Consider the following 25,195-nt stretch of genomic DNA (forward strand, 5'->3'; position numbering starts at 1 on the left):
TTCAGTGCTCTGTTTATTGTGCCATCTAGTTTCCTATACTCCTGTATGCACACAGACATATATTGGTGTCTATGTATGTCTGTATTTGTGCCTGTGTACATATATGTGCACAAATGACAATACAGGTTCACGTGTGTATTTTTGTATACATGTGGTATATGGATATATATATATGTATATATATAATTATTTACATATTGTCTCTTCCATTAGACTATGTCTTGAGGCCATAGACTATTTCTGCCTTTCTTTGTATCCCTGGTCCCTGTGTTTAATAAATTATTAATAAACTAATAAAATACTAAGCACTTCATGAATGCTTTTTGATTGATTATACCAAACTCCAGCCTGGAAAATCACATGATTTTTATGTAATCATGAAGAATCACTCTTTTCCAGCCATCTATGAGCTGGTAAATGTCAAACACGTCTTGTCCTGTGGACTCAAGATCCATGCATTTTCCTGGACTGTTCCAAAAGTTGGAATGCATTCGAATCATTCATAGTAGTACTTGAAAGAGAGAGAGCTGTCTTGAAGGTTCCTTTGTAGAGAGGAGTAACCAAATGGCTGAAATGAAAAACTCTTGGTCTGTTAACTTTAATTATCTTTCTTGGAGATCAGCCTGTAGAATGTCAGTGTAGGGAAACAGCTGAAAAGATTGTGGTACCGGAATGAACTGGATTACTATTGGACCATATAAGAACCTAAGGAAATTGTAGAAAATGGGTTAGAGGGAAGTGAGCAGAACCGGCAGAAACCTGAGGATGTTTTAAATGATGACAGTGTTAATAAAGAACAGGAAAAGAGAGTTAAGTATTGTTGTTATAATGAATATGGTCCTAGAGAAGAGATGAAGAAATACACCTTCTTCCTTCCACTGGGTATGGAATTTGCATACTTTTTTAGAATTCTTGTACAGTTGGTTTTGTTTGACTATTTATTTTATTGTGTCTGACTCTTCATGGTCTCATTTTGGTTTTCTTGGCAAGGGTACTGGAATAGTTTGCTATTTCCTTCTCCAGCTCATTTGCAAGATGAGGAAACTGAGGCAGATAAAGTTAAGTGACTTGTCCAGGATTACACAGCTAGTAAGAGACTGGATTTGAATTCACTTCTTACTTTGTGAACTCCTTACCATCTAATTGCCTGGTAGTATATGTCTAAGACTGTTATGAGCATTTGAGATAGTGATAAAGGAATGGCCAGAAGAGATAAGAGAGATCATAGATGATTATAGACTTCATAGATTTAAAATCCTATTCTATCTCCCCCATTCTACAGTTGAGGAAATTGAGGCCTAGAGAGGGTGAGCTATTTGCCAAAAGTCACAGAAGTACTAGGGAATCTTTAAAGGTTTTAGAACAGTAGAATACCAGTAATAATTCTAAAATAATTCTGGGTGACTTGAACTGAAAAGCTACAAGCCAAGACAAAAGTGGAGGGAGTGTTGGTGCAGATGGCCATGCCCTCAATGTGGCCTCTGAAGCTGAGACACAACAAAGTATGGATCTATTCTCTGCCACTCATGCTCATTTTGGTCTAACAATGAACACCAAAAAACCCCAGGTACATCAGCCAGCACCACACCATCCAAATGTAGAACCATCAGTTACAGCAAATGGAGAACTTTTGAGGGCTATGGACAAGTTCACTTACCCTGGCAGTGTCCTTTCTAGGGAGGTACACATTAACACACGCATTACCAAAAAAAAAAAAGTGTAGGAGAGAAGAGGTATTAGACTGATTACCAACTGAAGATCTATAGAGCCATTGTGTTGACCTCATTGCTATACACCCATGAAACCTGGACAGTCTACCCACACCATGCCAGGAAACTGAATTGGTTCCATTTAAATTGTCTTAGGAAGATTCTGAAGATCATCTAGTAGGAGAAGATACCAGACAGTGAGATCCTTTCTCAAGCTAAACTGCCTAACATTCCAACATTACCACAGAGAGCGCAACTACGATGGGTTGGACACGTTAGAATGCCACCAAAAAAAAAATTATGGAGAACTCATCGTAGGCAAGCACTCACAAGGGAGTCAGAAGAAGTGATACTGAGACACCCTGAAGGTCTCATTGAAGAATTTTAGAATTTATTTTACAGCTTGGGAGACCCTGGCACAGGACAGCCCAGCATGGTGTGCCCTCATCAGTGAGGGGACTGTGCTGTATGAGGAAGGCAGAATGGAAGCAGCTCAAAGGAAACATGACATCCCTAATTTTAGAGTACCCCCAGGTGTTCACATGGACTATTTGTGCCCAACCCATGGTAGAGCATTCTGAGCTCATATTGTCTCATCAGCCACAGACAGACACAATGTCATTTGTCTCAAACATAATGATGTAATTTTGGTCTTTGATAACGAAGGACAAGAACCAACCATTCTAAAATAAGGAAAGATTGTTCTTCTAGGGTTGAGCAGAATGATTTGGTGGGGGAAAGAGTAGATTGTCTGGGGGGCTGTTTCAGTGTACTAAGCTAGAGGTCATGCATGCCTGAAGTAAGTTGGTCTTTTTTTCAGAATGGAGGGGAGAAAGTATAAATGAGAGAGACAATTCAAAGGAAAAAATCAATAGAAAGCTGTCACTGCATGAATATGGAAGGAATAAAGGAGAGCCATGAGTGAAAATGGAATCCAAGTTTTCCATCCTGGGTGACTCAGAAAACGGCTGTGTTTCGTTGACAGAGCTGGGGAAGTAGGGAGGGGAGAGAGAGTACACAATGACCCTCGGTCTTTGAAAAGAAGGGCGTGAGAAAGTCATCTGAGTTGTCCAGAGGACCCTAAGTGATTGATCACTTCCTTATAACCTGACGCCATGTAGCCAGTGAGACCAGAAAAATCAGTAGAAAGAAACATTTGGCCACTATACGGGGCCTATTTATACCAGTTCCCATCTGATATGGTCATTGTAAGAAGGCCCATGTTTTCTTAGTTGAGAAATTGTTCGTAAAAGCTGAATGAGTATCAAGTCTACTGATCGGTCATGACTTTGGGGGAAGAGAAGAAATGTGTTTCCATCCCTCCTTAGCTGAGGTGTGGGGGACTATCAATGTAGAATACTGCCCCATCCTGTGGGATCCTGTGGGTAGTTTGGGGGAACTGATTTCTCTTTATTCTTTGCTACAAGGGATGGCTCCCAGGGTGGAGAGGGGCTAGTGGAAAGGACAAGGGATAGATTATTTGAAAATGACAGAGATGTAAAAGTCAAGATGTTAATGCTAGAGTCAAATCCTGGTCAAGAAATTTGGAAAATAAGATTCCCTTCCCTTCAGCAACATGGATCAGATTTGTTTATTGAGGGTATGTCCAATTTCCACTTGTTTCATGCTGATATAACAAGTCTTTTCCCTTTAAATCTTTGGTTGTTTAATATTTAAGAAATCTTTCAAAATAGCATATTCAGGGCTGGAAGGGAGCTTAGAGCTTATTTAAGGCCATCTTTAAGCCCCGTTATAGATGAGACAACTTTGCAGCCTAGGCTGATGATGCAGCTTGCCTAGGGCTAGATGGGTAGGAAGGGACAAAGCTAGGATCCGACCCTAACCTCCAAATCTGATTCTCTTTCCAGTGGGCTTTACATCTTAATGGAGTCTGAGAGTATATTCAATCATGTAAGGAAGCAATTATTAACACAAGAGGTCTTGAAAGAACCCATGAAAGAACCCTCGAAAGTTGGGGATTAAATGAATCATATATTCCTGTTGACTCCCATCCTAATTGTAGGTTGGAAATCATTTGTTTGCTGAAGCCAGTTCAGGATGGTCAGAGACACTTGTTATCAGGTGTGAAAAACTCACATTCAGATAGGTATGATAGTGGTCTGCTTTTTTGAAAGAATCCATGTATAGCTAGAAAGTTGACTGGGGTTTTTGGGGGGTTTTTTGTTTTTGTTTTTTAGTTTTTGAAAGGCAATGGGGTTAAGTGGCTTGCCCAAGGCCACACAGCTAGATAATTATGAAGTGTCTGAGGTCATATTTGAACTCAGGTCCTCCTAACTCCAGGGCTGGTGCTCTATCCACTGTGCCACCTAGCCACCCCAGAAAGTTGACTGCTAAGTGAATGCTATATTCTTGCTGACTCCCATCAGATCAGATGTTTTTTTATTTGCATAACTCTTGCTCAGTAGGCTCAGAGACACTTATTAACAGGTCTGAATAAGTCACATTCAGATAGATCTATGATATCATAGATGTGGGTTTATAATGGTAACACCCATCCATGCCTCTGCCTAGCCTCTTCCACTCTTGTCCTTATTCTCCCACAAGTTCGCCATTTTGGGAGTCCATTCATCTGTTAGGGAATCTTCTCTGTTTTTCTTTGCCATATTGAGACCATCAGTGAAGTTCATTGATTATTCAAGGAATTATCTGTCATTTGGGCCATATGACCTGCCCATAGTTTTCCCTCATTAATTTCTTAAAAGTTATCAGAGGTCATCTGCTCATTTTACAAATGAGAAAATTAAGACCCAGAAGGGATAAGTGATTTACTCAAAGTCACACTTGTAACAAGTGACCTTCCATTGTCCTTGGAATGATTTTCAGTTCCATTTCTTTGAAAACTATGGTCTTCCATGACCCATAGTCTTACAATAGCATGGGTGGAATATTGGCGTTTAAAAAAATTACCTTTTCAGAGAAGAGCTTAGATTATAACAAACAAATCATCAACTTTGTGTAATATTACTGAATATTTGTCCAAACAATCCAATTGAATATTTCTTAACAGTTATGAAAAGCCTAAAGGTCAAGTGGCCTTGACATTCTTCACTTTTGACATTTCACTTTCCATCTCCATACTTTTGAATAGGCTGACTGTCCTCCATGCCTGGAACATACCCCCTTCCTCCCGCTCCTCAAAAATCCTTCAGAGTTCACCCCAAGTGCTACCTTCTACATGTGTTTTTTTTCTGAACCCCCCAATGCTTCTGCTTCCCTTCTGAAATTGCTTTGTGCAATCAATCAAGCAGCCAGAATTTATTAAGGATCTGATATTTGTCCTTTGTTATTGAAGAAGGCCATGACATCAGAGAGGTGAAGCCATGACAAGCACATGAACTGGGTTTAAGTAAGGAGGTGTGTGTGTGTGTGTGTGTGTGTGTGTGTGTGTGTGTGCGCACAAGTCTCATTTTCTCTTCCAGAGTCATCTGGGTCTAGTAACCAAATAAGGATCCAGATGACTGGAATAGCCCTGGATGTGAGACAAGCAGGGTTGAGTGGCTGGCCCAAGGTCACACAGCTAAGTGTCTGAGACTGGATTCAAACTTCCATCTTCCTTACTCCAAGGCCTGTGCTCTATCCACTGTGCCACCTAGCTGCTCAAAAAAAAAAAAGATCCAACTGAAATTTGAACTTGGATCCTTGGATTCAACATCCAGAGTGCTAACCACTGCACCATAGGACCTTTACTTAAGAAACTACTATGTGGCAGGTAGGTGGCTTAGTAACTAGAAGCCTGGGCCTGGAGTCAGGAAGACCTGAGATCAAAAATCGGTCTCAGACACTCACTAGTTGTGTGACTTTGAGTAAGTCACTTCACCCTGTTTGCCTTAGTTTACTCATCTGTCAAATGAGCTGGAGCTGGAGAAGGAAATGGCTAACTATTCTAGTCTCTGCCAAGAAAACCCCAAATGGGATCACAAAGGGTTAGGTATGACTAAAATGCTTGAAAAACAAATAAAAAATGTGCCAGCCACTGCAAAGCCCCAGGAAAAACAAAAATAAAAGTGAAACTATTCTTGCCTTCAAGAAACTCATGTTTGACAAGTATCTGATAAAATACTAGATTCATAGTCAGGAAGACCTGGATTCAAATCCCTTTCAGTCATTTGGTAGCTGGTTGACTCTTCTCTTCTTGCCATATCAGATTCCTTCTCTGTAAAATGAGGAGGTTGGAATAGAGGACCCTTGGGGTCTTCTCCAGATCTAAATCTGGGAGTCTATTCTTTATATCTGTTTTCTATATGCATGAATGCATAGTATTTCCCCTAATAACATGTAAGCTCCTTGAGGTCAGGGACCATTTCACTTTTGTCTTTGTAGCCCTATCACATAATACATTGTTAAAAAGCTGATGTGAAATAAATACCTACTGATCGATTAAATAAATCAGACCTACATTGGAAAGGTGGGAAAGTATGAGAATGTGTACATTTACAGGTGGGAATGGGGCCCTTTATTGGGCCTTAACTACGATTAGTTTTTTGTCATTAGTTTATGGAGTAAGCACTTCATCAATTCTTCTTGACAGCTTTTTGACTAAGTCTAATCCCTGCTTAGTGTTGTTATCAGAAGAGGATTTCAGAAGGTTCTAAATCACCCGTATAAATGGCAATGTCAGATTTAAAGCTACTTCGTTTGGTCTCACCTATGAATCTAGAAATACTTGCCACCTGGCTTACCCTATGGGGCTAAAAGGCATATAGAATCTCTAATTCCCATGGATTCAGACTTTGGATTTAAGATCACAGGCTAGCTAGCACCCACCTGGGAGCTTAATTCCTACCTGGCAGGGCATTAAATTTGAATTCTGATCAGGGAGAGGCTTCTGGAGTATTCCATTCCATGTTCTTATGTCTTCTTGCCAAGGGCCAACTCTTTGGAGTTTAGGTGAGAAATGTTTAGCTCTACTCCCCAACCCCAAAATAGAGAAGAAACACAATGAGGAAAGTATGAGATTCCATTTCTTCAGTAATCCTCCTGATCTGGAAGTGTTGCAATAGGATCAAAAGTAGAATGAAAATGCTAAAGATGGCCGACTCTCTTATCTCCTTGAAATCAGACTCGTCCTGGCAGAAGATGAAAGCTTAGCATTTCCCCATCACATGGGGCAAGTCTTTTTGATGGAAACCATAACTCAGTACACAGTCTCCAAATATTTCCCCACAATGAATGTTGGTTTGTTTTTGTTTTTTCATTTTTAGAATGCATTTAGGGTAGAAATAATAATCATCCAACAGTTATTTATTCAGCACCCACTGAGCAAGAAGCAGGGCTAGGTACTATGGGAGTTAATTCTGTCTTTGACCCTTTGCTTTTCTCTCTGTATATTCCCTCAGTATTATTATCCATTCTGTTAACTTCTTTGATCCCATCTTCATAAGTGACTCCCAAATTTCTAAGTCCTAATATTCCATATGGAACCCAATTCCTACTTTCTAATGCCTGTTGGCCCCTGGATTTCACAGCTTTCCCTTATAGAGGGCTAGAGCCAAGCTACTACTCCTCATCTTCAGCTTTTCTTCCTAACCTCCCTTCTATTATTGGTACCACTACTCTCCCAGTTGACTTAGGCTCATAATCTTAAAACCTTCCTTTGTTTGCTATTTCAAATGTTTAGACTTCATGGAGCCTCCGAGCTATCCATCTATCAATTGATCAATCAACAATCTATTAAGCTTCTGCTTTATATGAGGCAAGGTATTTCATTACTGAGGATATAAGTACAAAGAATGAAACAACCTCAACTCACAAGGAGCCTGATAATGATTCCTTCTTTCCATTCCCACTGCTGCTACCTTAGTTCAAACCTTTCATCTTTTCTACATCCAAAAAGTGAGGTTTTCTGGAAGTGTTTAAACTAGATGGGAAATAATTGTTTTTCAAAAAACAAGATTTTTTTTTTTGATGGAGGAGGTAGGGGAATTAAAATGCCTATAATATTTTGTTAAAAAGTGAGCTGAGACAAAAATTTAATAGGAGGAAGAGAATAATAGGGGTTGTATTTGAAAATCAAAAACTTCTCTCTGAAACAAAATCCAATTTTTAAAAAAAATCTTCTTTTCTTCTGGTGACACTGTATGGCTGTGAATCATAGAATACAATCAGCACAGAAGAATTGTGAGGTCACCCAAAAGGCACTGGCGAGGCATATGATGGGTGTAACTAAGCCCCAGGATATTACTTATGACAGAACTGCCTGCAAGAAGTGGCATGAAAGCTGTCCAGGTGACATATGGCTAGTAGAAGAGCTGGTCATGTTAAGAGACTTATGGGAAAATCTAGCACATCGAGTGGATGTCCTTTCTCGGAGGATTTATGGGAGGACTCAAACAAAAGTTGCACCTGAGCAAGTGTAGACAGGTTGTGACCTGCACTAGTAGAAGATATATTCACACCAATGAGGTCACAAAGTAAATGAAAGGCAATCTGAGGAACAAGAAAAATATTGCCGGGCCATTGAAATGGCAGTGTTTGTTTGTTGTTGTCGTTCGGTCACATATGACTCTGAGTGACCCCCTTTGAGGTTTTCTTGACAAAGATATTACAGTGATTTGCCATTTCCTTCTCCAGCACATTTGACAGATGAGGAAACTAAGGCAAACAGGGTGAAGTGACTCTCAGCTATTAAGCTTCTGAGACTAGATTTGAGCTCTGGTCTTCCTGACTCCAGACCTAGTACTCTTTCCACTGGGACATCTAGCTTCATGTATCTACTATATTATTCTTAAAAGTATAATTTATTTAAATAATATTTACATATTTACTAGTTGACTTTAGTAATTGTTTACATGGGTTTAGTGAACTATTTAATTATTGAAAAATCATTTAGTTTTTGCCAGTTTATTGTAAATTGACAAAAAATATATTAGAATCATGAATGTTATGATAAAACAAAGCCCAGAGATAGAATCTGCCAATGACTTTTGAGTCTTCAGACATATCCTTTAACTCAAGGAACATATTACTTTGAAGTGAAAAGATAAATGGGCTTGAAGGAGATTTGGATTCAAATCTCAGTTCTGTCACATACTATCTTTGTGACCTTGGCTTAGTAATCTAATTTCTTTGGAACTCAGTTTCTTCATTTGTAAAATGAGGAAGTAGTTAGCCTATATGATACCTAAGGGTTCCCCCAGCTCTAAACCTGTGATCTCTTCTCTCCTTTGGACCTGTGTAAAGAGAAAGAGAGGAATGGACTAGGACTTCTTGGTACTCCTTCCACACTGGAGTGGTGTTTCAAAGTTACTTTTTATCTCTAGATCTTGATTTCCTCAGCTGCAAAATGGAGGAAGTTGGACTAGATTGGCCTATAGGCAACATGGTGAAACACTGGGCCTGAAGTTGGGAAGATCCAAGTTCAAATTCAACCTCAGACACTTGACCTCAGTTTCCTCCATTGCAAAATGGGGATAATAATAAGCACCTGCCTCCCAGGATGAGGTTGAGAGGATCAAACGGGATCATATTTTTAAAAAGCACTTAGCACAATGCATGGGACATGGTAGGTGCCTTAGAAACACCTATTTCCTTTTCCCTTCTCTTCTTCCAGCTCTTAAATCTGTGACTCTAGAATATCTACAACCCACATTTGTTAAGTTTTGTGAGCCACATTTATTCTCCCCATTTTACAGATCACAAAACTGAGGCTTAGGGTGGTCACCCAGTCAGTAAACTGATAATGGGTGAGTCTCCTACTGCCCCCGAGTCTAGTATTTGAGTTTTTTTGGGGGGGGTTGTTTGTTTGTTTTTCTATTCTCCTCCTCTGTCTCTCAGGGCCATACACTGTTATGCCTAGAAAACATCCTCTTCTGGACAGTTCTTTAAACTTCTCATTTACTCTTGAGGACCTCAGCTGTGGCTCTCCTCAAAACCATTTTGCTTTGTCTTTTATTTTAAAAGACCAAAAGAACTTTATCTATGATGCCATTGCCTTTTATGACCAGTTTTTCTGATTCCTTTTTCATTCTTTCTCTTTTTTCCTCAAGAATGTGTATTTTATGTTATTATTGTTTCCCTTTCTCTTAATCTCCTAATGAAAAGACTAACCCCATCAGGAAATCCTTAAGAGGCTGAGGAGGCTACTCATGGCCTGTTTACTAGATAGAGAGTTTATCTGTTACTGTGGCTCACTTGGTTTTTGCATTATCTACGCTGTCAATCAGCAAAGCAAATACTTTTCTAATTCCAATTTTCTGCATGATTTCAGATATTTTACAGCTCACATCCCCTACCCTTCTTCCCTTCCCTTTCCTATCAGGGCATCTTTAAAAATGATCCAAATCCCAGAAGCTACAAGTTGAAAGGCAGAGAGATTCCCTGAGCAACACCTAGTCTGATCCAGATCTGAACAAGAATGTCCTCCCCTTGGAGGATAACCAGCCTTTACTTAGAGACCTGTTGGGGTGGGAGATCCCCATTTCTCCTGAGACATCCCATCTGAGGAGTCTTCTCTCCCAGATTAGATGTCCCTAGTTCCTTCAGGCTAGTCTGATGGGGTAGGATCTCCAAATACTTCACCATTCTCTGGATGTCCTCCAGCTTTTTAATTGCATTTCTAAAGGTGGTACTAACTCTCCATTCTTGATATGATCTTACAAGCTAGGGCCAGTATCTGGTCTATCCCCACCCTAGTTCTGGACACCGTGCCTATTTTAATGAAGACTAATGTAGTATTAGCCACTTAATTAGATTGTAGTTGATGTTTTTGTTGTTTTGAGGGGGAAGAGGAAAGATAACTCTCTTTTAAAATTCCAAACATATGAATTACACCATGTATTTGAGGTGCCTCTGGGCATACTAGATGGAGCAGTGGGTATAACGTAGGGATCTGGAGTCTGAGAGTTGTTGTTTAGTCATTTTTCAATTGGGTCTGACTCTTCATGACTTCATTTCTGGGATAGAGATATTAGAGTGGTTTGCCATTTTCTTCTCCAGTTCATTTTACTGTGGAGGAAACTGATACAACCAGGGTTAAATGATTAGTTCAGAATCACACAGCTGTCTGAGGACAAATTTGAACTTGGTAAGATGAATTTTTCTGACTCCAAGTCCAGGGTTCTATCCACTTCACTACCACTGAGATGCATTGTAGTCCTAAATTCAAATTTAGCCTCAAACACTTAAAGCTATGTGACCTGGGCAAATCATTTGTTTGCCTCAGTTTCCTCAATTGCAAAATGCAATGATAATAATAGCATCTTCCTCTCAGGGTTATGAGAATCATATGAGATATCATTTATCAAGTGCATACAAACTCTTTTTTAGGTTTCTGCAAGGCAAATGGGGCTAGGTGGCTTGCCCAAGGCCACACAGCTAGGTAATTATTAAGTGTCTGAGGTCATATTTGAACTCAGGTCCTCCTGAGGGCCGGTGCTCTGTCTACTGCACCACCTAGCTGCCCCTTGCATACAAACTTTAAAGAGTTTATTATTAGCTTATTAAATAATAAAGAGTATTATTATTAATGATGCGAAGCAAATCACTGTTTTCCTCAACTCTCATCTTTAAAATGGAAATAATAATCACATCTTCCCTACGCATTTGTGAGAATCAAATAAAACAGTATACACAAAATACTACATATAAATGTTTGTCCAATCCCTTAATTTTACAGATGAGTTTATTAAGCAGGTGGCATCTATGGAATAGGTCGAGTAGGTGTCACAATGGATAGAGTGCCTGGTGTCAAGAGGACCTAAATTCAAATCTGGCTTCAGACACTTACTAGTTGAATGACCGTGGGCATGTCACTTCACCCTGTCATATGAGCTGGAGAAGGAAATGGCAAACCACTCCAGTATCTTTGCCAAGAAAACCCCAAATGGAGAGTAGAACATGACTGATCTACCAGACAATAGTCACAGATTATTGAGTAGGAGAGTGATGTGTAGAAAATCAGTTGTCATGGGTTCCAATTGAGCCTCTGACAACTGCTAAATTGTCACTTATCTGCTAAATTTTAGATAGGATTGTGATCTGTGCTCATAAAGAGCATTCTCACACCTGTGAAGTTCCAAATCCTTCCTTGATTTGTTGGGTGCGTCTTAGCCACTGAGCTCAATTGTGAGCTCCTTCCAGGCAGAGACTGTGCCCATACTTGGTTTCTACTTTGATGTAACTTGCTGCTCCCCCTTGTTAGAATGTGGTATCACCTGAGGGCAGGGGTGGTTTCATGTGCGGGTGAATAGTTCAATATACATTTATCAATTGTATCCATCTCTCAAAGACTGGTAGAGTGCTCTGTGGATGGTGGGTTCTCAGGTCACTGAATATTTGCTGAATAATTTAACTTCCCATAACCCTGTGCTACATCAGAAGAATGACAGAAAATTTTGATGGTTTAGGAGAAATAATGAACATATTACCACAAAAGACCATTCAGGAAGGTGGAGCGTATACAAAGCGGATAGAGCTGGTCCCACTCAGCCTTCCTTCCTTCATGATAAGACTTTAAAGACACCTGTGGGTGGTTCAGGCTCTCTTTGAGCAAATTGGGTTCTTTCCAGGGTCTCCCCTCTAGGACAAGATTGCTGCATCATCCCTAACAATGCAGCTTTATGAAGCCAGCTGGCCTCCTTTGGCTCAGACATTTTCAAATTGCTGAAGGAAAGAGTTTTGTCCTGGGAAATAAGAGCCCTGTGGACACGGATCTTTCTTTTCATGCTTCTGCCAAAGCTTACAGTTTTTTCCTACCCCCCCATCTATGTTTTTTTTTCATTTGCAAGGAAATACCTGAATATCAGTGAAATTGTATTACAATAAATCAATTACAATAAATAATTTTCATAAGGTTACCAGATTGGGGGAATTGCATGAATTGAGTTTATTGCAATTACTTTCATGCTGACCTTTTGGATAAGATGGAGAAATATAGGCTGGATAAATTTGTAGCTGGTTCATTCTCTAGGGATGGAGTAAGGTGAGCCTGTAGTTTTATTTGTATCAGAAGCTCATGAGAAAGGAAATTACCTCTCCCAGTCCTTGTCCCTGTTAGGAACCAAAAGTAAGGTTGATATCAGCAGGAAGGTAACTGTTGGAGAAGAGGTGGGGAAACTTTTTTCTGCCAAGGACCATTTGGATATTCATAACATCATTCGATTGCCATACAGGATTATCCAGTGTAAAAAGTAGATTGCTGTACTTGGTCAAACATTTAATTAATTCACCCCTAAAAAGTTTCTAGATTTAATGAAATTTTGAGTCTCACCTATGGTTGTCTTGACAGCACCATACCAAATGATTCTGCAGGCCTGCAGGCCAGACATTCCTTGCCCCTGCCTTAGAAGATTACAAGATGCTCTCCTTCACCCTATTCTATTTAATTTTAGATTTAGAGCTGAAAGAAACTTTAGAGATCATCCAGTTCCGTTTTTTGATTTTATATTCAAGAAAATGACTTGTCCAAGATGACACCACTTGTGACTGATGTAGGATTTGAACCTCAGGTCCTCTGCACTCTACAATCTGTGCTCTTTCAAAGGCATGCTCACTGAAATTGTTGGGGGAACAAAACTGGGAGAGAAAAAACTGGTAGCTGACGGATTCAGGATTGTAAAAGAATCTCATTAGGCTGGGATTTGAGGCTAAAACAAACTGAAATTTAACAGGTAAATTGTACTCAGGTTCAAAATGTCAGTTATTCGAGTTGCCCAAGTGTAGAATGCAAGGAGCTTGCAGTCTTGGTAGACTAAAAGCTCACCATGAACTAAGGGGCTTTAACATGAATATGTTTAATTTTACAGTTTTATTGATGGGAATATTTATCACCCCAATTTTGATTATAACCTTTTTTAGTAAATGATCATCAAAGGTTGCAATGTCCAAGGGAGAGAAAACATCCTTCCTAACAAATGAGTGAGCCTCTTTAACACTTAACTGACTACAGACATACATACCCCTACCAAGATGGTACTCAAAGCCTGCCCTTGCTGGGTAAGATTGCCTATGCTTGTGCTCTACTGACAGAACTTTTGAGAGCCAGGAATCACACCCATATCCCAGTAAGACATCAGCAGAGAAGCCACCAGGTGGTGCAGTGGATAGAGCATTGACCCTGGAGTCAGAAGGACCCAAGTTCAAATCCAGCCTCAGACCTAGCTGTGTGACCTTGGGCAAGTCACTTAATCCTATTGTCTTGCAAAAACTAAATAAAAAAGACGTCAGCAGAGGAGCTAAGTGGAATAACCAAATGACTGAGGTGTTTTTAAAAAAGTGAATACAACTTTTTGTTGCATTAACCAAAATGTAGTGTCCAGCTCCCAGAAGGTAGCCACCTTTTCATTGATACTCAACAGAATTGCAAAGATGCCCAATTCATTCAATCAATCAAGTCTTTCAGTCAATCAAACAGCAGACATTTATTAAATGTCTATTATGTGACAGATTCTAGGGAGGCAGGGTGGTGCTGTGGAAAGAGCAGTGGATTTGATGTCAGTGGATCTGGTTCTATTCTGACACTAACCTTGGTGAAGTCTTTTATCCTCTTTGGCCCTCCATTTTCTCATCAATAAAATGTGAAGATTGGCCTAAATGGCCTTTAAAGACCTTTTAAACTCTATATATTATCCTTGTCTTCCCAACAAAGATAAACTAGTCTCTTCCCTCACAAAGTCTATATGCTGTTGAGGGAGACAACATATGTGAATATGTGTGTCGATAGTTATCTAGACAGTCACGGATAGACAGAGAGATAGATGTGTGTTTACAGACTTATAATCAATTAACATTTAGTAAGTGTCTACTATATGCCGGACACTACACAAAAGGAAGTTGAAAAGGGTGGGGAGCACCAAAGGGTAGAATCATGTTTAGTGGAGTTGAAACCAAGCAGAGTAGTTGATGAGAAAAGAAGAATTGGCTGGAATATTCTTCTGTTGTGTCTGACTCTTCCTGACTCCATGTGGGGTTTTCCTGGCAAAGATATTGGTGTGGTTTGCCATTTCCTATTCCAGTTTATTTACAGATGGGGAAACTGAGGTAAGCAGTTAAGTGACTTGCCTAATGTCACACATCTAGTAAGTGTCTGAGGCCAGATTTAAATTCAGAAAGATGAGCTTTCCTGTCTCCAGGCCTGGAATTCTCCACTGTACCACCTAGTTGCTCCAAAATTTTGAACTTTTTATAAGTGAAATCTTTGGAAAGAGTTACTCTACCCTTCAGCCCTCCAAACCAGTCCCAGTGGAGAAGCTGAAGCAATTTCAATGGTGATGAAATTTTTTGGTATGCTTCTATGTCCAAGTTAGTCAGAGATTCTGGTAACCAATTAATTATCAACATAGCAAGATGAGATATTCCTCCAGAGATCGGGGGTTCACTACTTCCTGAGGCAGCCCATCTATCCTCTATGCAGATTGGATCAGATCTGTCATTTCTTAATCCACAAGAACCTGACCTTGGAAATCCTATCAATAGTAGAAATGGTTGAAGAAATTGAAGATAGTTCTTTAGCATAAGGGGAAGCTAAATAGTGAATAGAACAACCAGACATGGAGACAGGAAGATTGGAGTTCAAATCCAGACTCAGAGAGTGACTGGCTTTGTGACCCTGAGCAAGTCATTTAGTTCTGTTTGCTTCAGTTTCTTTGCCAAGAAAAACCCTAGTGGGATCACAGAGAGTTGGACAGGACTGAAAAACGATTGAACAAAAGCAACATTTAGTCTAAAAGACCTTTTTAACTCTATATATTAGATACATGATTTCCATTTTCAGATATTTTAAGGAAATCTGGGAAGTTTCCCTACAAGCCTGATTTCAAGAGAAATAAAAGAAACCTTACTCCCCTTTTCCAGAAAGATCTTTCTAGCTCTGAATCCATAATTCTCTCCTTCTGTGGTCTACCTGACTAATGTCTCTGACGAATGGTCTCTGAGATCTCTTTTAGACTGAATGTTCTTTAAGCCTTTTCTCTCTAAGATCTCTTCTGCCCCAAAGAATTCTATGGTTTCAAGCCACAACTACTCATTTTGTGCCATGTTGGATGCAATAAATTCAAGTTAAAGAAATATATCTTTTTATATTCACGTAGGGAGACAAAATAGATGCTGTCGTTAATCTGAGTGGGGCTCAGCCCTCTCTCCTTCACTCACATTGGTTTAATATCCTTTGGTTGGTACCACTTGGAAGTTTCTCAGGGATGCTAAGGGTCCCTTCTGTGTAGCTGAGCCAAATGAGGAACTCTAAGATCAAGAAATAAATTAATGACTTAGACCTCTACTTCATGTTGCTTCAAGCTAAACAAGGGAGTTATCCCCTCCCCACCCCCCACCCTCCACAGTTAGTTATTATAGGTCTGGCTTTATGTAATCAGGAAGGATCCTCCCCTGGTAGGACCTAAGAGTTCTGTCCAGATCTCCTTTGGAAATGACTGACACATCCAAACACAGACCATTTAATTCATTCCTTTCTCCCTTCCTGCCGCCTCCCTCCTTTCAGCTGCCAATTATGCCTTAGTGTTAGCTGCAAAGAAACCATGGGCTTTCTTCCCTCCATAGCACTAGAGGATTCCCCTTCAGAGGTGCCAAACTCTTGAGCTAGGGAATGGGAATGTTTCTGGGATCACACAGTGATTTTTGTTAGAACTATATAGCAATGCTGATTTCTTTTATGTACCTATTTTATCCTATTGCTTGTACTAAAGCTCTTAATCGGCTCCATTGGTTTATCCACTGATTCTCTGGGGTTTTCTAAGTAAATCATCACACCTATGCAACGCTGAGTCTTCTCTCTCCTCTTTACTGGCATTTATGCTATTATTTCCTTGGCTTGTGAGTCTGACAGCCCTGGCCAATGTGTGCCTCTGGCCCCCCAGCATTCCCCCCCGGCCACTTCAGTTTCAATGGAAAATAGCTGTATTTCACTCGCTCTTCAGATTGCTTGTGTATTAGACCTAGCCTTTCCAAGGTCTTTCTGGAGATGACTAACTCTAACCTGGCTGTGTGGGCTGCCTGTAGGCCAGCCAGAATATTCTGACTATCTCTGAGCCCCATAAACACTGCCGGCTTTGTCTTCTCTCTTATCGGCCCTGTAATGTAAGACAGAGCCCTCACTGTGTTCCATTTGGACCCTGGCAGCCCCAACTCCCCCCCACCCCCACTCCCTTTCCCTTCCATTTTAGGGTCTTTTGTTCAAAAGTTTCATTGTCCCTCAGAGCCTTCCCTCTGCCACACTCAGTTGTGCCTATAATAAAAGTATGTTTATTTGGGGAAAGAGGAGGGATGTTTTCCCCCACCCACTCACCCCACATACACACTTTGTGTGGATTTACAAATATATTCAGTCCTACCCAAAGTTTAGAGAGCAAAATTAACTCATTGTCTTGCAAAACATAAATGGGGACTAAAGAAAGGCAGACATTCCAAGTAGGAAGATTCAGAATGTTAAAAGTGGCAATGTTTATCTGCATCACTGACTTTGGGGTAAAAAGGACCTGGGTTTAAATCCTGCCTTCATCACTTACCCCCTGTAATTGCACTTTGATCTCTAGATCTAGGAACCCATCCTAGCAGGCATCTCTCTTCGTCTTGAGCATCATTAAGTGATTTATATTTTATTTCATTGGAGCCCCTCATGTCATTTCATTTCATCTGCCATCTGAGGTATATGTGATAGTCTTATTAGCCCCATTCTACAGCATTGGGAAACTGAGGCTGCGAGTTGTGATTTGACAAGGATCCCACAGCTAGTTGCAAAATGTGCACATTGGATAAAAATACAATCTTCTGAGACTAGATGGAGGTCATCCATCATTTTCCAACAATTAATCAAGGCAGAGGATACCATGATTTGATCACCCACTCACAATGGTACTTCTGCTCTCTGGAGTTGCCTCCCTATTATAACACATGCTTTTGACTTAAAAAAAAAGGTTTATCTCATTCTTTCTAAGCCAGGCTGCTGGCAGAACAATCTTCCCATTGTGGTCAGTCTCCTGCGTGTATGTATGTGCAGTGTTTCTATGTGTGTGTGTGTTTGTCCACCCGCACACACTTGCCCACTCCCGCTTTGTTCTGATATCTTTTCTTCAGTGAAAACCTTGGCTCTGTCCCCTACAGTCTGTCTTCACATCATCATTCCTGCTATCACTGCTCATAAACTGCACAGCTTTGCTACAGCCCCTTTTTCTCCAGTCCTAAATCATTTTGCTCTAATAACCCTGGGAGTCTAGGTCAGAAAATTTCCCTTGCCTTCCTCCTCTTCCCAATGGGAGAACAACTGCCCTCATGCTTTGCCATAGAGATTTTCTCAGGGCATGCCCCTCACCTCACTTCCCTAATAGAGTCATATAACTGAAAGGAATTTCAAAGACCCAGAAGTCCAACCTTTTCGTTTTACAGATGAGGAAACTGAGAACAGAGACATGCAACCAATTCCCCTAGTAAGAGATATTTATTTTGTTTTTGCTATCCAGTTGCTTTTTGCAGGCATGTCTGATTCTCCATGACCCCATTTGGGGGTTTCTTGGCAAAGATACTAGAGTGGGTTGCCATTTTCTTCTCCAGTTCATTGAACAGATGAGGGAAACTGAGGCCGGTAGGGTGAAGTAACTTACCCAGGGTCACACAGCCAGTGTCTGAGGTCAGATATGAACTCAGGAAGTGAGTTCACTGTGTTTCCTCTCAACCTTTATTACTTGGGTTATTGGAATAAATTCATTTCACTGAAAAATCATTCGACTTTTCTCCTCCAGCTGCATTCTTCTTGACATCTCCAGACTTATCTTCCACATGCCTAGATCTAGTTCTGGGATTCTTCTACTTCAAAACCTTTGTTATTCCCCATTGCTTGTTATAGGCGTTCAAGGCCCTTCAGATCTTGGTGCTATCTTATTTTGAGAGGTGGCAAGAGGGCTGGATTTGAAGTTCAAATCCTGGCTCAACTGCTTAACCTTGTGTAAGTCACTTAACTGCCTGGGCCTCAGTTTCCTCAACTGTAAAAGAGCGCATTAGATTTTTTTAAATTATTTATTTATTTAAAGCAATGGGGTTGAGTGACTTGCCTAAGGTCACACAGTTAGGCAGTTATTATTAAGTGTCTGAGTTGGGATCAAACTCAGGTCCTCCTGACTCCAGGGCCAGGGCTCTATCCACTATGCCACCTAGATACCCTGGGTATTGGATTAAATGACCTTTCCGAGGTCCTTTCCAGCTCTAAACCTGTGATGTTATGGCCTTATATTATAGGTCTGCCCCCAGCCCGTGCTCTCCCACCTTCATGTCCCCATCTTTGCCACCTCTTCTGAGGAGCCTTCTCTGATTCTTCAGGTCAGTAAGCAGAACCACCCTCTGGCCTCACAAAGCACTTCGTTTGGAAACTAATGAGCTCTTTTACAATCCAGGCTTTGACTTCATTCATCTAAGAGAACTTCCTGGTGAGGACATTCCAAATGCCAGGGCCCTGCAGAGTCTTAGAGTGAAAGGCCTTGCTCAGGCCTGGTCAGACTGAGCTAGGATTTGTCCAGGGCAGGACCTGAACCCTGCTCTTCGCTGACTCTAGCTTTCCCAACCAATGGCACATTGCTTCTCTCTAATGCACTTGTAATAGCGTGTATTTATATGTGCAATATAGTGAATCTTGTAATATTCTCCAAAGTGTTATGACTGTCTCCTTTTCCCACCTAGCTGAGCCCCCATATATCATCTTCCCCAGAAGTTCCCAATGGATTCTGTATGGGCTAGATGTTACTAGACATGAATGAATAAATGGAAAAAAATTTAATATTTACTATTGAATAACATTTATTAAGCATCATTTCCATGCAAAACACAATGATAGAACCTTGAACTTCAAAGATAAAAGTTTTAGAATGCTCTTCCCTCAAGAGGCTTATAATCTACTAGGAAATTTATCTCTATTTTTTTAAAGTGTTTATTTTCCCAATTATAGGTAAAGATAGTTTTTAACATTCACATTTGTAAAGTTTTCTCCCTCCCATCCTTCCCTGTCCCACACAATAGCATATGTGATCTGATATAGATTTTACTTCCATTATTAATCATTCTATGAAAGAAGAATCAGAACAAAAGGGAAAAGACATGAGGGGAAAAAAAAGAAATTTTAACAAGTGGAAATGGTAATCTTTGGTCTGCATTCAGTCTCCGTAGTTTTCCCTCTGGTTGTGGATGGTATTTCCCATCAAAAGTCTTTGAAAATTGTCTTTAATCACTGTATTGTTGAGAAAAATTAAGTCTATCCTAGTTGAAATCATATAATGTTGTGGTTGCTGTGTACAGTATTTTCCTGGTTCTGCTCCCTTCACTTAACAACAGTTCATGTAAGCCTTTTCAGGTGAAAAAACATCTTTTAAAAGCCCTTGGTTTGGGGTATCTGTGATGGAGAATACTATCTGCATCCAGAGAAAGAATTGCAAAGACTATTACTTTAATTTAAAAAAAGTTATCTTATTATATAGTCTTGCTATCTCTTATATTTTTTCTTTTCTTCTTCTTAGGGATATGATTTCTCTCTCAACCCATTCAATTTAGATCAATGTATACCATGGAAACAATGTAAAGACTAACAGACTTCCCTCTGTGGGGGGTGGGGGGGAGGGAAGCAAGATTAGGGGAGAAATTGTAAAATTCAAAATAAATAAAATCTTTCAAAATTAAAAAAAGCCCTTGCTTGGTATGGGCCAAGTACTGGACCAGATGCTAGGAATACAAATTCCAAAGACAGGCCCTTCCCTCAGGGAGCTTACATTCTAATCACCTGTAGTGAGCATGTTTAAATAAATATAGGTAAGTCTTCAGATTGCTTGAAGATTGGAGCAGACCCCCTGCACAGCCCTACAGCCTTGATGCTGGCGGCTAAACAGAAAGAATCAATCCCCTTCTCATCAATCCCAGGGTCTCCCCTTCTCCACTCTAGGCAGAGGACAGGCAATGTCAACCATTTCCAATTTCATGAGTCAGTCTGTTCTGGGACTTCTGTATCCTGGAGACCTTATGTTGCCATTGTCAGGTACCACATGGGAATTTTAATCTCTCTCTTTTCCAGGAATAGCTAAATAAATAATTTTTAAATTAAATGTTCAGTGTGGCATAAGGGATTCTAGGCACTAAGCCACCTGAAAGTTAAACTTTTTTGAAAAGAAAACTCATTTCCTTTAATTGAAAAATCTGGTCTTTCCCTGGAACCGTTGTAGCCAGCTCATTTTCTGTGTCACATGTGTTATTGAAAGCTCTTCGTGGAAATCAATTAAAATAAATCAGCTTATTCCAAGTCTCCTCCTCCTCCCATTCATGAACTCAGTCCAAACTCAACACACTATCTCTGTCCTCCATGCTTTTGTTGGACTTCCCCCCCCTTTAAACTCCTACTATGTGCCAGTGAGTTCTAGAAATGCAAAAAGGGATAAAAGACAACCTTTGTCCTCAAGGAACTAGCATTCTATTGGGGGAGATAATGTGCAAACAAATATAGACAAACAAGCTATATTATATAGAAGATAAATGGGAAATAATTAACTGAGGAAAGACAGATGGTTGGGGAAGGTTTAGGGAGTCAACCAAGACACCAAAGAGGGTAAGTGACTTGCTCAGGGTCATTCTACCATTATGTGCCAGAAGTGAGACTTGAATCAATTTCTTTCTAGTTTGAAGTTCCAACCTTGGCTACTCTGCTACTCTGCACATCTTAAAATGGTCTAAAAATAGGAGCTGTTAGCATCACCATTATCATCATCAGTATTCACCTCTGTCTCTTAGTATCCTGGAATTCCTTCTGATCTCAGCTCAGATGCTCCCTTTTCCATGGAGCTATAACTTTCCTGGAAGCTCTCTGAGGACAGGTACTAGCTCACTGTAGTCTTTGACCCCCCCCCCCCCCGCCCCATGGGAGGGACATCCCCCCATGTATTTAATAATTGCTTTTGAGAGAGAGAGAGAGACAGAGAGACAGGGAGACTGACTATGTTTATCCTTCAGTTAGTGGATAGATAACTGACCTTGGAGTCAGTAAGATCTGATGTCAAGTTCCCCCTCCAACACATCCTGGATCTGTAACCTTGGACTCAATACTTAATTAGAAATTAATGCTCTTGGGGCAGCTAGGTGGCACAGTGGAGAGCACCGGTCCTGGAGTCAGGAGTACCTGAGTTCAAGTCCAGTCTCAGACACTTAATAATTACCTAGCTGTGTGGCCTTGGGCAAGTCACTTAACCCCATTTGTCTTGCCAAAAAAACCCTAAAAAAAATTAATTAATGCTCTTCAGAACTAGGAGAACATTATACACATTAGTAGCAACATTGTGTGATGATCAACTATGATAGACTTAGCTCTTTTCAGTCATGCAATGATCAAAGACGATTCTAAAGAATTTTGATAGAAAATTCCATCCACATCCTGAGAAAGAATTATGGAGTCTTTTGTTTTGTTCTTTTTTTAGATTTTTTCAAGGCAATGGGGTTAAGTGGCTTGCCCAAGGCCACATGACTAGGTAATTATTAAGTGTTTGAGGTCAGATTTGAACCCAGGTACTCCTGACTCCAAGGCTGGTGCTCTATCCACTGCGCCACCTAGCCGCCCCCAGAATTATGGAATCTTAATGCAGACCAAAGTCCACTATTTTCCACTTTAAATCTCATTTTATGCTTTATGTTGTTTTTTCCCCTCTCAAAGTTTCCCCCCCCTTGTTCCAATTCTTCTCTCACAACTTGACTAATATGAAAATGTATTTAACGTAGATATACATGAAAAACCTATATCAGATTACTTGCTATCAAGAGGGAAGGAAGAGATGCGAAGGAGGGAGAAAAATATGGAACTCAAAATCTTACCCAAAAAATGAATGTTGAAAATTATCCTTGCAGGTAGTTGGTAAAATAAATAAGTTTATATTAAAAAAATAAATTAATACTCTCTAAGACTGTTAAACTGTGGATCTGCTTGGGTGGAGGGAGTTTTCCCCCCTTAGAGTTCTCCACAGCTTTATAATCTCAGCTCCAGTCTAAAACCCCTCAGATATCTGAAGCAAACTTAGTTGTCTTAGCTGTGTTCTACAGGGCCGGGCTTTCCTTGCTTAGGATCAGTCATTTAAATTTTGTTGACTTGAATTCATCACGTCGGGGGTACTTGAGGATCTAGGTGATCCAATCCTACTTGTACCCCAAATAAATTGGGGTACATATGTAGAAGGGAATGAGGAGAAAATCTGATCTTATGCCATGGGAACATTGATTGAAAGAATTGGAAATATTGAACCTAGAGAAGAGAGTCTTGGGAGCCAAATAAATTGGGGTACATATGTAGAAGGGAATGAGGAGAAAATCTGATCTTATGCCATGGGAACATTGATTGAAAGAATTGGAAATATTGAACCTAGAGAAGAGAGTCTTGAGGGAAGACACAATTGCTGTCTTTAAATGTTTGTAAGCCCCCCCCCCCCGGGGGGAAAGGGGATATTTTTGTTAGACCTCAGAGAATCAATAGGTGAAAGACAAAGAAAGATGCATTTTGACTCAATATAAGAAAAACCTGCTTGACAATTAGAGAAGTCAAAAGTTGGCATGGGAGTCAGGAGGACCTGAGTTCAAATGTGTTCTCAGACACTTAATAATTACCTAGCTGTGTGGCCTTGGGCAAGCCACTTAACTCCATTTTCCTTGCAAAAACTTAAAAAAGTTGGCATGGAAAGAATCACCTAGGTTGGTAAACCCCATCGCTATTGGATAACCATTTATTTGTCAGGAAAAAGATTGGACTCAATTCTGTGATTCTCTGACAATATTTAATTGGGATCAAATGAATTGAAGAGATCTGAAGTTTTCCCTTGATCAATTCAATGCTTTGGGATTAAAACAGCTGTATCTTCCCCAAAGGTTTGCCAAACTGGAGGCAGAATTCTTACACAGTGAAGCTAGATGGGCCTTGCCAGGATCCACTGAAATTTGGTCATGTTTGGAAGCTGGATTGGGAGCCCAGAGACAGCTGAGCACCAACCTAGCCAAGTCCCTTGGGGTTCATCCTCATTTGGCTGCAGAAGGATCTTTTTTGGGGCTCTTTGTTTGTTGTGGTCACAGCAGCTCTTGGGAAACAATCTATTTGAGCCAGCCTGGTGTTGTGGATAGAATGATGGATTTTGATTTGTGAGAGGTGTGGGTTCAAATGTTGCCCCTGGTAGTTAAACTAATTTTGCAACCCTGAGTCTTGGTTTCTTCCCTTTTAAAATAGGAGGATAAGAATTTGGGGGGGGCTCTTTCAGAGGATTGTTATGAGGACCGAATGAGATATGAACCCTAAATAAAACCTGGGATCAATGGCAGCTTTTTCTGGTTCTGGGATAGATTAATGAGGAGAGTACTCATCCCAAGGAAATCATGGTGCTTAGAAGTGCCAAAGTGCTAAGCTAGCCATGTGTGATGTGATTATCATAACCACCATGCCACCTTGGCAGCATAGTATAGGTGATAGAATGGCAGAGGAGGAGCCAAGATGATCTGGGTTCAAATCCTGCCTCATACCCTTACTAGTGATATGACCTTGGGCAAGTCATTTCACCTCCTGCCTATCTACCTCAGTTTACTCATCTCTAAGTGGAAGTATTAATGGGCTTTGTCTCACAAGATGATTGTGAGGATCCAGTGAAATAATACCATAAAGAAAAGGTGTTCCAAATTTTTAACTACTATTATTTTTGTTTGTTTTAGCTTTTTGCAAGGCAAATGGGGTTAAGTGGCTTGCCCAAGGCCACACAGCTAGGTAATTATTAAGTGTCTGAGGCCAGATTTGAATCCAGGTACTCCTGACTCCAGGGCTGGTGCTCTATCCACTGCACCACCTAGCCTCCCCTTTAACTACTATTATATTAATGCTAGATAGTGGTAATAGCAGTAGAAGAAGTCGTAGCAGCAGTAACAATAATGGTAATCATGGCAGTGGTGTTAGTAGAAGTAGTGACGATGGTGGTAGTGCTAGTACTAGTTAGAAGCAGTATCTTTTTCTTTTGATCTTTGGACAGCATTCAGACAGAAAGGGTGCCAGGACAAATCACTATCTTGCTCTTAGTTATTTTCCTTTATATTCAGTGTTCTATTAGAGATGGGGAAGAAAGTGAGGCCCACCCTATGTCAAACACTGCCAAATGCTGGGAAACAAAAATCTAAAAGACTTAGAAGTCTCAAGGGAGTAGCAATGGATTGGGGAGAGAGAGAGAGAGAGAGAGAGAGAGAGAGAGAGAGAGAGAGAGAGAGAGAGAGAGACACTGTGTGTGTGTGTGTGTGTGTGTGTGTGTGTGTGTGTATTTTGGGAGAAGGAGTGTTTGAAGGGAGTAGGATCAGGGCAGAAGGTAAGAACCAGAGGAGCCAATATCAGATAAGATGACAAGACCTGGTAGACCTCCATCTTGCCAGAAGGAAAGGAAGAGTGATTCCCATATTATCCAAGTCTTGTGAGCAGTACTAACCCTCCGGGTGATGGGAGTTTTTGTTTCCTGGCAGACTGGGTGATTCAACCCTGGGAAGGGAGCTCA

At 40.4% G+C, this 25,195-nt stretch overlaps 1 protein-coding gene across 17 annotated transcripts in view; it reads left to right on the forward strand.

Moving 5' to 3' along the window:
* Positions 1 to 25,195, forward strand: part of SPECC1 (sperm antigen with calponin homology and coiled-coil domains 1) — a 413,523-nt gene that overhangs the window by 176,252 nt on the left and 212,076 nt on the right. The gene's annotated exons all lie outside the window — the stretch shown is intronic.

Source organism: Macrotis lagotis, chromosome 5 (genome assembly GCF_037893015.1).
Source record: "Macrotis lagotis isolate mMagLag1 chromosome 5, bilby.v1.9.chrom.fasta, whole genome shotgun sequence".
Classification (NCBI taxonomy): Eukaryota; Metazoa; Chordata; class Mammalia; order Peramelemorphia; family Peramelidae; genus Macrotis; species Macrotis lagotis.